The 11,163-nt window shown below is 38.6% G+C and overlaps 1 pseudogene; it reads left to right on the top strand.

Annotated features, from left to right (window-relative positions):
- The first annotated feature begins 7,479 nt into the window (after positions 1 to 7,479).
- On the top strand, positions 7,480 to 7,598 carry LOC121440260 (annotated as a pseudogene).
- Positions 7,599 to 11,163: the final 3,565 nt, after the last annotated feature.

The raw sequence follows: 11,163 nt of genomic DNA, 5'->3' as shown, positions 1-11,163 counted from the left end.
GTATTTCTTTTTTCTTTATGTTTTACATACCAAGCAGTTTCCCCCTCTCCATTCTTCCTGCCCCCCACCTCCCTTCTACATCCCCCCATCTCTTCCTTTATCTCCATTCAGATTGGGTAAGGCCTCCCATGGGAGTCAACAAAGCATGGCATATCAAGCTCTCCCCACCCCTTATCAAGGCTGAACAAGTCATCCCACTATAGGGAATAGGTTCCAAAGAGCCAGCTCATACATGAGATATAGGTCCTGGTCCCACTGCTAGGGGTCCCACAAAAGACCAAGCTATACATCTGTCACCCAGGTGCAGAGGGCCTAGGTCAGTCCCATGCTATCTCCCTAGCTGTTGATCCAAAGTCTGTGAGCTCCCACAAGTTTGGGTCAATTGTCTCTGGATTTTCCTGTCATAACCTTGACCCCCTTGCTCATATAATCCCTCCTCCCTCTCTTCAACTGGACTTTCACAGATATATTTATAAAGGAAACTTCTGTACCCTATGGCCAAGAACCCCATTCCTCTTATGGTACTACTATTAGAGACTGTAATGTCTGCCCTAGACCTTAGAGGTTGACAAAAAGAATGTGTGAGGTAAGTTTGAGAAAAGAGTTTTGTAGAAGACTATCCTCTCACTAAAACAACCACAATCCTCATCAGATCAGCTGTGCCTACTTGCAATCATCAGCTATGTTTGAGCCTATGGGCTCAATGGAATGAGGTTCAGGGCAGAATTAATGGACCCTCACCTGAGTACCCAGCAATTTGTATGCAAGGTGACCCTTACTGCATGCATCCCATGGGTCTGTAGGAGGTGTTAAAGTGCACAGACTGGAAATGAGTAGGAAAAGGAGGCTCCATCTGTGTGGCTGTGGGAAACTAATCATCTATAAGTAAGCCTAATAACCTTATTGACTTACCAGAGTGAACCATGGTGCATTACTACTTTGGTTTGTCATTAGGACCTTAGAAGAGGGGAGTTCTTGTTTATGCATTCTCCACATTTCTCACAATCAAGGGTCTAAGATCTGGAGCCCCTGAGGTAGATGAGTAAAGTACTCTCCCGACAAGTTTGCACACATTTGGTGTAGGTCTGATGACAAGGCTAGCTTATTTAGATTCCCTCTATTTGGGGTGGTTCTGCTTTTACCCTTTTCAGAGCCTGGTAACTCTCTGTTCTGCAGACCTGATCCAGGGAGCACAGAATAGGCTTTCATCTTACTCTAACAAACCAGGAAGAACTGAACGATTGAGATTTTCAGAACCATATCTGAAATTCATTCCCTCAGGGCTGGTAGCAAGGACAGAATGAAATTATCTGGCAACTCCTAAGCTCTCTCTTAGCATCTTTCAATTGGTTTATTTCCTTCATGAATGTTGGTGGAGACTGCTTGTTCATTTCCCATCTTCCCAGATCTGAAATAATCACTCAGAAAGTATATTAATTATAACACTGCTTGGCCTATATTAGCTTATGCATATTTCTTGATAACTCTTACATCTTCTATTAACCCATTTCTATTAATCTGTGCATCACAATATAGTTGTGGCTTACTGGGCAAAGTTCCAGCATCTGTCTCTTCTGGTGGCTAAATGGTGTCCCTTTGACTCCGCCTACTCTCTCCTCCTCTATCTGCTTGGAATTCCTGCCTTGCCCTATTGTGCACTGCAATAGGCCCAAAGCAGCTTTATTTATTAATCAATGGTATTTGCAGCATATAAGGGAATCCCATATCATGTCCCTTTTTATATCAAATTAAAAGGAAGATTTTAACTTTAACATAGTAAAATTACATATAAAAAAGGTATCAAGCAAGAATTACAGTCACAATATTTATATCTATTTTATCTTTTATCATAACTAAGGAAACTATAATTATAATTATCGATTCTTTAACTCCATCAAAGACCCCAGAAGGATGTAGTATTACCTAAGTAAACAGGAAGTACATTGTAAGCAACTTCCAAAACTCTAGAATTGACAGAGACATCTTGCTGCCTGGAAAGTCACACAAATTTCCTCTGTAACATTGGGACATCCATCTTCAGCCTACAGGCCCATGGTATCTGGTAGACTTTTCCATGAAGCAGGAAATTTCAAAGACAATTCCACCAATATTGGCAGTTTGTCACTCACTTTTTTCTGTATACTGCAGAATGTCTGGCAGACTTTCATGAAGCAGAACCCCTGAAGGACCGTCTCACCTTTAGGCATGTTCAGCAGTCATTTTTCTGTGGGTCCTCCAGTTCATTAAGCATACCATGAAGCAGTCCAAGGAAGAGCAGTTTCTGGCCCAAATGGCTAGCCAACCCCATAAGTAACCTCTTCAATACCCATCATCCTCTTGAAGTAGATTTGTTTTGCCAGGATCAAATGTGTCTCATTGTCATGAAAAGTTCCAAGTTCTTAAAACACTTTAAGTGCCATATTCTGTTAATCTTTGAAAGGTTTAAAGTTTATCTATCTAACTGAAAAATGTTTCTGTACATCTAGAAAACCTAACATGATGGGGGAAGCTTTGTTAACCAATCATCTTTAAGAGGTGGATCCAAGGATGAGGTGTGGATTTTTGGGACCCAGAGAAAAGAACATGTGCACAGACCAGGTGCCCTCTCTCTGTGTGGTTCTGCCGTGACCAAGCAGAGCCTGGACTTTCCATTCTTGTGGCCCGACTTTCCCCTTATAATAAATAAAAATCTGTTTATCCTTTAAGCTAGCCTGGTTATTTCACAAATCGAGTTAACTTCTACAGTTGACACCCAACGTCTGCCAGCTCGTTCTCTGCCAGGCTCTGCACACATCCAGCCCATGTTACCTCCTTCAGCCCACCTCAGCCATGGTCTGTGCACAGAACCAGTGTTCATTTGGATATAGAATTCTCACACAGGAGCCCTGAGTAGCCACAATTCTTTATATTTTCTCACGAAACGCCTCAGAGCCGGTTCAAGTCCCCATGCCCAATCCCGCACACCCCTGTCCCTGTGCCCCACCATTCATCTCCCACTGCCGTGCACCACAAAAACTTCAAATGGGACACAGGCTTTCCTGGGTGCCTCTGTTATCTTGTCATTCCTGTGCTTGTACAGCTGCTGACCAGTCAGGGACAACCACAGAGCACACAGTCTATGATTTACACTAAATAAATGTTTTTAATCTTAGCATATCTTTTAACATTTAACTCTAAAATCAGATTCAGACCAGTCATGTAGCTCCAAGTGCGCCAACGACACCTACTGGCACGTAACGGTTACTGCATGTACTCCAGCTCAAAATCAACCACAGGTAAAATTTAAAATTTGAAATATAAGTTATGAATTTACAATTTAAAAGGGCAAGATGACGAACAACTTAACCATCCAGGGTTTCAATAGCCTTTTTACTTATACCATGTATGAGGTTATGCAAGACTTATATGATTTCCCTCCTACATCATTATCTTTGAATCTGGGGATTAGTTTTGTCCTCCATAATTTCTCCTTAAAAACATGGTTTGATAATAGGGCCAAGAATGAGGCACTTTTAGAAATAATATAGTTTTTACAGACTGACACTTATCAATTAAAAGAAAAATTCATAACTCTGGAGAAGGATACAAACAATTTGACTAACAAAACCCAGTCGAATGTGGTACTTTTAAAAATAATACAGTCTTTACAGACTGATAATAATCTACAACAAGAAAAATTCAACACTCTGAAGATGGATACAGCCAATTTGACAAACAAATCCCAGTCAACTTCATAGGGTTCTAAGACATTGTCTGAGAAAATTTGTACTGTTAAATGCATTCATTGGACTCTGTCAAAGGGTTATGGTAGATTAACTAATAAACTGTTTCTCCAGGAAGGTAATATGCATGTTATAAAAACTATGTCCAAGGATGAGACATTATCTCTACTGGACAGACTTTTTACTTCAACATTACAAATGAGACCTTGGGTGATTGCTCAGGTAGCCAATTGTCTCTGTCATATACTACTCACTTTGAAAGCTGTTTGATTGTACTTCCTACCTACTCAAATTATATTTTCTCCCTTCTCAAGCCTACAATGGGGTTGAAGATTAGATAGTTGTAGCTATCTTCCTCTTATAACTTAGATGAGACTCTTTGGAATGGAATGTTTATAAACAAACATTTGTCATGTGTTCCTTGCTTAATATTGTTTATGTTGGTTTTAATTCTATTCTTAATATCTGTTCCTATTGTATATAGTTGAATTGGGTTTGGATCACTCTGTTTAGACAAAAGGAGGAGGTGATAGGGGAAGCTTTGTTAATCAATCATCTTTAAGAGGTGGATCCAAGGGTGAGGCATTGTAAGAGGAGGGCCTGCTTGTTCATCATGGCCACCCAGCTAGCTTATCCCCAAAATAATCACACAGAAACTATATAAATTAATTCACTACTTGGCCCATTAGCTCTAGATTCTTATAGGCTAATTCTTACATCTTAATTAACCAATTTCTATTAATCTGTATATCGCCATGTAGCAGTGACTTACTGGGTGAAATTTAGCACATCTATCTCCAGCGGTGGATCCATGGTGACCCCTGACTTTGCTTTCTTCCTCCCAGCATTCAGTTCTGTCTTCTCTGCCTACCTATGTTCTGCTCTATCAGGCCAAGACAGTTTCTTTATTCATTAACCAATACAAACAACATACAGAGGGGACTCCCACATCACCTCCCCTTTTCTGTTTAAATAAAAAGGAAGGTTTTAACTTTAACATAGTAAAATTACATATAACAGGTATCAAGCAAGAATTACAGTTACAATATTTCTATTTACTTTATCTTTTATCATAACTAAGGAAAACTAGATCTGCAACTATCTATCTATTCTTCAAAACCATCAAAGACTCCAGAAGGATATAATATAACCTAAGTAAACAAGAAGTGCATTATAAACAACTTCTAGAACTCTAGACTTGACAGAGACATCTCACTGCCTGGACAGTCACCCAAAGTCCTCCTGTACAGTTGGGGCACCCATCTTCAACCTACAGACCCATAGTATCCAGCAGACTTTTCCATGAAACAGGAAACTTCTAAGATAGTATTGGCAGTTTGTCAGTCACTTTCTTCTGTGTCCTGCAGAATGTCTAGCAGACTCTTTCATGTAACAGAAATCCTGAAGAACCGTCTCACCTTTAGGCAAGTTCAGTAGTCATTTCTCTCTGAGTCCTGTATCCAGTTTATACAGCCAAGCAAGAGCAGTTTCTTGCCCAAATGGCTAACAAACTCCATAAGGAGCCTCTTCGATGCCCATCTTCTTCTTGAAGTAGTTAGTGCTACCAGGAGCAGATGTGTCTCACTATCATGAAAAGTCTTAAGTTCTTAAACATTAAATTCCATATTCTGAAGGTCTCTGAAAGATTTGAAGAATACCAATCTAACTGATATATGTATATGTACATGTATATATATGAAAATACCTATCTAACTGATATATATATCCTAAGTATCATGACTACAATCTTGACTATTATAGACGACTATTAACCTATATTTCTTAATTATACATTACATTTTAAATGAACCACACAATCACAATACCTTAATCAAGAGCAGAAATATACATATAACAAAATTGACCTTAAATTTGTATCAATAAACCAAGATCCATAACAATACAATTTATGCATATTTATATCATATCCCCCTGTAAATGTAAAGTAGCATTCATAGACAATATTTGGGAATATGGGCATAGTTTTTTCCATACTACTTCCTACTATTTGGAGGTGTTGATAATTAGGTCTTTTATGCTATATCCCATGTATTAGGTTCTTCTCACTCAGCAGTTTGGTGAAGTAATTTTTTGAGGGTTTTCATGGCAACCTTTCAGGGAGCGTGGTCTATCAAACCATATTGGTCTATAAACAATCCACTGGTTCTCATCTTCTGTGAAAACAAAAGAAGAATCTCATTTCCAAAGCAACATATCCTTAGACCCAAATTTGGAAGTCATGATGCCTTTATAATATATATGTTGGTTTAGTTTAGCAGCCCATACAATGAAATGTCTCTTTGTACTTAACTCCTTCACAGTCAAAAAATTCAATATATAATATATATAATCCAGCCGGGCGATGGTGGCGCATGCCTTTAATCCCAGCACTTGGGAGGCAGAGGCAGGTGGATCTCTGTGAGTTCGAGACCAGCCTGGTCTACAGAGCTAGTTCCAGGACAGGCTCCAAAGCCACAGAGAAACCCTGTCTCTAAAAACCAATATATGAATTTTGATTTTTTCATGAATTTTTCATCTTTACATGGCTTATTTTTCTTTACTCCTTTTAATCTATGACTGTCCGTACTGTCTCTTTAAAGACTTTTTAAAAAATGATTTACTTTTCCAACTCTCTGTCTTCTTCTTCTTCTTCTTTCTTCTTCTTCTTCTTCTTCTTCTTCTTCTTCTTCTTCTTCTTCTTCTTCTTCTTCTTCTTCTTCTTTTTTCTTCTTCTTCTTCTTCTTCTTCTCTTCTTCTTCTTCTTCTTCTTCTTCTTCTTCTTCTTCTTCTTCTTCTTCTTCTTCTTCTTCTTCTTCTTCTTCTTCTTCTTCTTCTTCTTCTTCTTCTTCTTCTTCTTCTTCTTCTTCTTCTTCTTCTTCTTCTTCTTCTTCTTCTTCTTCTTCTTCTTCTTCTTCTTCTTCTTCTTCTTCTTCTTCTTCTTCTTCTCTCTCCCAAGGCTATGTACATTTATCCAAAACTATGACTCATTTAAAGTTCTTTTATGTCTGAATTTGTCCTATTGTGAATCTAAATTTGTTTTCTGCCTAGGAATGTTTTTTAAGATGCTAAGCACTTCTTAAAAACTTAAGTTGTGTTATTGCTAGGTCAAATATGATAGTGCCTACCTACCCCACCAAGTCAAACAATGGTGGAGCCTCTTGAGCCTCTGAGCTGCTAGTGCCTCTGAGCTGTGTGCACCGCCCCACTTCTAGGCACACAGAGAGTCCACATTGCCATCAAGCAAGCCATAGCACTTTGCTCACAAACCCAATTCAAATGCTCTGTAGCCGGACCTCCTTCCTGAGTCAGAGGTTGCGCTGACAGCCTGGCACAGAAAGCCTGCATTTCAAAACAGCATGGCATTTTTTCTGCTGCTGCTTCTGCTGCTGGGTCAGGAAAATCTCTCTTAAAAGATCTGTGGCACAACACCAGCAAAGAGCAAAAATCTTTGTTAAACTCTGTATTTTTTTCTAGAATTACTTTTCAAGCTTTCTCAGGTTTTACCATGAAGTTAGTTGACCATGTTGGAGCGCCAATTGTAGGAGGAGGGCCTGCTTGTTCATCCCAGCTGCCCTGCTAGCTTACTGGGTAAAGTTCACAGCATCTGTCTCTGGCAGCTCCATGGCTTCTCTCTAACTCTGCCTTCCTCCTCCCATGCTAAAGGCAGGCTACTTTGGTATAAATGGACAAGAACTTGATGATTTGTATCCTATGATACAGTGATAGATACAGATAACAACACATGGATAGCATACGCATATTGTATGAAATGAAAGATTAATACCACCTCTGACAAAGAAGAGGTATACAAACCCAACAAGATACATATGATTAAGACCCGATCACCTAGTTTATGATTGCTAATTACTACTTTAATATTATATGAAGCAAATAACCCAGACTCTGAAAAATAAACATTATTTGTCCTCTTTATATGTGACTTGTACATTTTAATTTTTACATGTGTGTATATGTGGTAGATGTCATGATACAAAAAGGCAAATGTGAGAAGGGAAAAGAACTCTTGGGAAAATGGGGAGGAGAAAAAGGTGGAAATAGATTAGATATGAAATTAAAATGAAATGAGGGATCCTGGGATGAGGAAAGAGATAAGGGAGGGGGGAAGGCTAGAAGAGAGGACTCAAAGAGAAAAATCAGCAAATACAAAATATGTATGAAAATGCTATAACCAAACCCACTATATTCTGTTCTAGCAATTAAATGTAAAATAAAAAATAAAAATAATTCCAAAGTGAACCTGGCATACAAGACTGAAGAATTTTTTTACTCCATTGTATATACATTGTGGGCCTCCTTCAGACCATAATCTCTGGTGTCTTCAAAGATATCTTACTTTAAAGGGGAGACAAGTCAGCGAGACACTTGAAATCCGTGCAGTATCCACTTGTCTTTAGGGTGCTATGCATCACTAGCCCCAGTAATGGAGCTTTCTCACATGCCATAAATGGGAAAGTCCCACTGAAAACCTAAGTTGTTTCTGGAAAGAGGAGACCATTCAGCTAGAAAGCAAGGGAGTATAGATGTAGCATGAATTCTAATTGGTTTTAATGATAAAACTCTTGAGTGAAATATAGGGGTAAATGCTGAAATATGACAGAAGGAGAATAAATTCACATATTGAATAGATGATCCTGTCTCTAGGAATCCTTAGATTGAATGCTCTATGATACCTAAGACTGCATCTGAGCACCTGGCTCCCCGCATCTTATATGCCTCTCTGCCCAGCTATATTACTTCCCATCTCCATGTCCCTACAACTGGGATTAAAGGTATGAGCAAACACCACTTGGCTGTTTCTCTTTTAGACTGATTCAATCTTGTGAATTCCAGGGTGGCCTAGAATGCACAGATATCCACATGCCTCTGTTTCCTGAGTACTGAAATTGATGGTGGACTAGAACAATCCCCAGAAAGGGGAGAGACAGGTCAAAAGGACAGAGCTCCAGGCACTGGACCCCGTTCTGAGCAGCTGCTAATGAAATGTGTGAGACAGTAGCCTGTGATGAACAAATGCTCATAGTACTGATCAGAAGCATGGAGGCAGGTGGTCTCCTGTGAGACCTTGTGAGGATGAGAACTTTGTAGATGTTGGTCTCTGCATTCTCATCTGTGTCTTTGGGGAGCTGGAACTATTTTGTGAGGTATCTGGATGATGGCGTAAATCACAAAACAATCCCACACCAGTTTGGATTAATAAAAGTTATGATTAATAAAATGGTTATTTATTTAAAAGGAAAAACTTACAGATCACTTTCCTAGACAACAGCCCTCAGCATGACCAGGAAAGGAGTCTAGTAACCGGAAGCGGAGCCGGAAGCAAGAGAGCAAGCGCATGGCTACTGCTGCATTTTAAAGCCAAAGGGACCACGCCCAAGTAGGCTGGTTTCTTAAAGGCTATTGACTGAAGGAGCAGGAGGAACTTCGACAGCACCTTCCCCTTTTGTTCAAGTAAGAGAGTTCTAAACCCAATACAAAACAATATACACTAGGAACAGATATTAAGTATAAGATTAGAATTACAATCAGCATAAACAATATTAAGCAAGAAACATATGCTAAATGTTTTAATAAATATTCTATCCTATGGAGTCTAAGTCTTGTATAGGAAATGGCTTGGCTAGATCATAAGAGGACAGTAACTGTGATTATCTAATCTTCAACCATATCGAAGGCCTGAGAAGGGAGATAATATTACTTGAAGAGGAAGGAAGTACAATCAAGTAGCTTCCAAAGCGAGCAATATATGACAGAGACAATTAGCTACGTGAGCAATCACCCAAAGTCTCATTTTGCAATGTTGATGCAACCAACTTTGGCTATGGCCTAGCGTAATTGACAGACCATTTTCAGAGGCAGAAACTTTTCAAAACTGTCTTATCCTATCTTGGCAAGATTTGAAATCCTGCTTACCCATTTCTGGATATCATGTAACTTATCAGTGGTTGAGGCATTGTCAGTCCTTGCCCAAAGGCCAGTTTTGCCAAGAAGAAAACAAGCTCCAACTGGAGTGTCTTTGGTGCTCAACATTCTCTCGGGAATATATTGGTGCTGTCAGAAGCAGTCATGTCTCATGTCAACAGAACCCTAAGTTATTTAAATGCCATGTTCCACAGAACCTTGAAGTAGTTGAAGATTACTTATCTAGACAGAATATAATCTCTATGTATCTAAGGAATCTAATTGATCTAACTCTGTGTACAGCAAGCATGAACAATTGACCTATAATAATTAATACCTGTATAACTTAAAGTTATAAGTTGACTTAAACTTCATGTCAGAATATTAAATAACCTGTAAACAAATGTGCAACCTGTAAATAAATGTGCAACATATGAGGACAATGACCTCAAAATGTAAATAATATATAAGTATCTCTCTAAGTAGGAGTAATACATAATTCAATATGAAAATATATCCTAAAAGTTGTATTGATGTACAAAATGTCCTAAACAGAGATAATAACATACATATATACAATCTGACAAAATAATTTTGTATAGGTGTACAAATAAACAAAAGTAACATATAATTTGAACTTATATCAATATACAAAAATTATACCAACATAAATTATCCATGAAAAATAGCTCACAAGTATTCACTCTATTACCCACTATTACTATCCTGCCCCTTTTTAAAAACAAACATAGTTTTCACCCTAACCCTCTATCTAATACAAGTAATAGTCAATAACTCCTAAACAGTGTTCCCAACCCTATGAACAAACTTTTTGGGAATGGGGGCATCATCTTCTAGAATTACTTCCCGCTGTCATGGGGGTGATGTTCTCTTAATGGGATCCTGTAACGGCGTAAATGAATGCAGACAGAGTGTAAAAATATATATATAGCTTTAATGTAGAAATAGACTTACAGAACCACCGTTCCCGCGGAGACCAGGAAAGCAGAAGCGAGAAGCTCGGAGCTTGCTCGCCAAATTTATAGGCAGACATTAGCCCGAGGCGAACACGCCCCTTAAGGGGCGGGACTTATCCCTACAGGATCCTGCAAAATTAAAGTGATGGTTAAGTTTCAAAATTACTGTCTAGTATAGTTGGAAATAATTTCCAAGCAGTCGATAGATAGGTTTCTTTGTTTGTTTGTTTGTTTGTTTGTTTCAAAGTTCTTATTTGGAGTCCTGGCCAGGATGTCATGAGAAAGTGCACCATTTCAGCAGCTGGTAGCCAAATAAAGAAGTGGTCTTATAGTAGCGCTGTCTGCATCATGCTGTCATCTCAACTAGGTAGAGTTGTTGATGTTGGGCCCTATCTTATTCCTGGAATCTTCAAAGATTACCGCAGGAAAAGGATCTATAGAAAAATCTATTGTTCATCATGAAAAATTTAAACATCATACATATATACATACATTCAATGAAGAATATGATATAGACAAAAAAGGCATGGAGAAAGTAAAAATTT

Source organism: Microtus oregoni, unplaced genomic scaffold (assembly GCF_018167655.1).
Source record: "Microtus oregoni isolate MIOR12 unplaced genomic scaffold, Mior012 000067F_000, whole genome shotgun sequence".
NCBI classification, from domain to species: domain Eukaryota; kingdom Metazoa; phylum Chordata; class Mammalia; order Rodentia; family Cricetidae; genus Microtus; species Microtus oregoni.
This window is presented reverse-complemented; position numbering and strand designations above follow the sequence as displayed.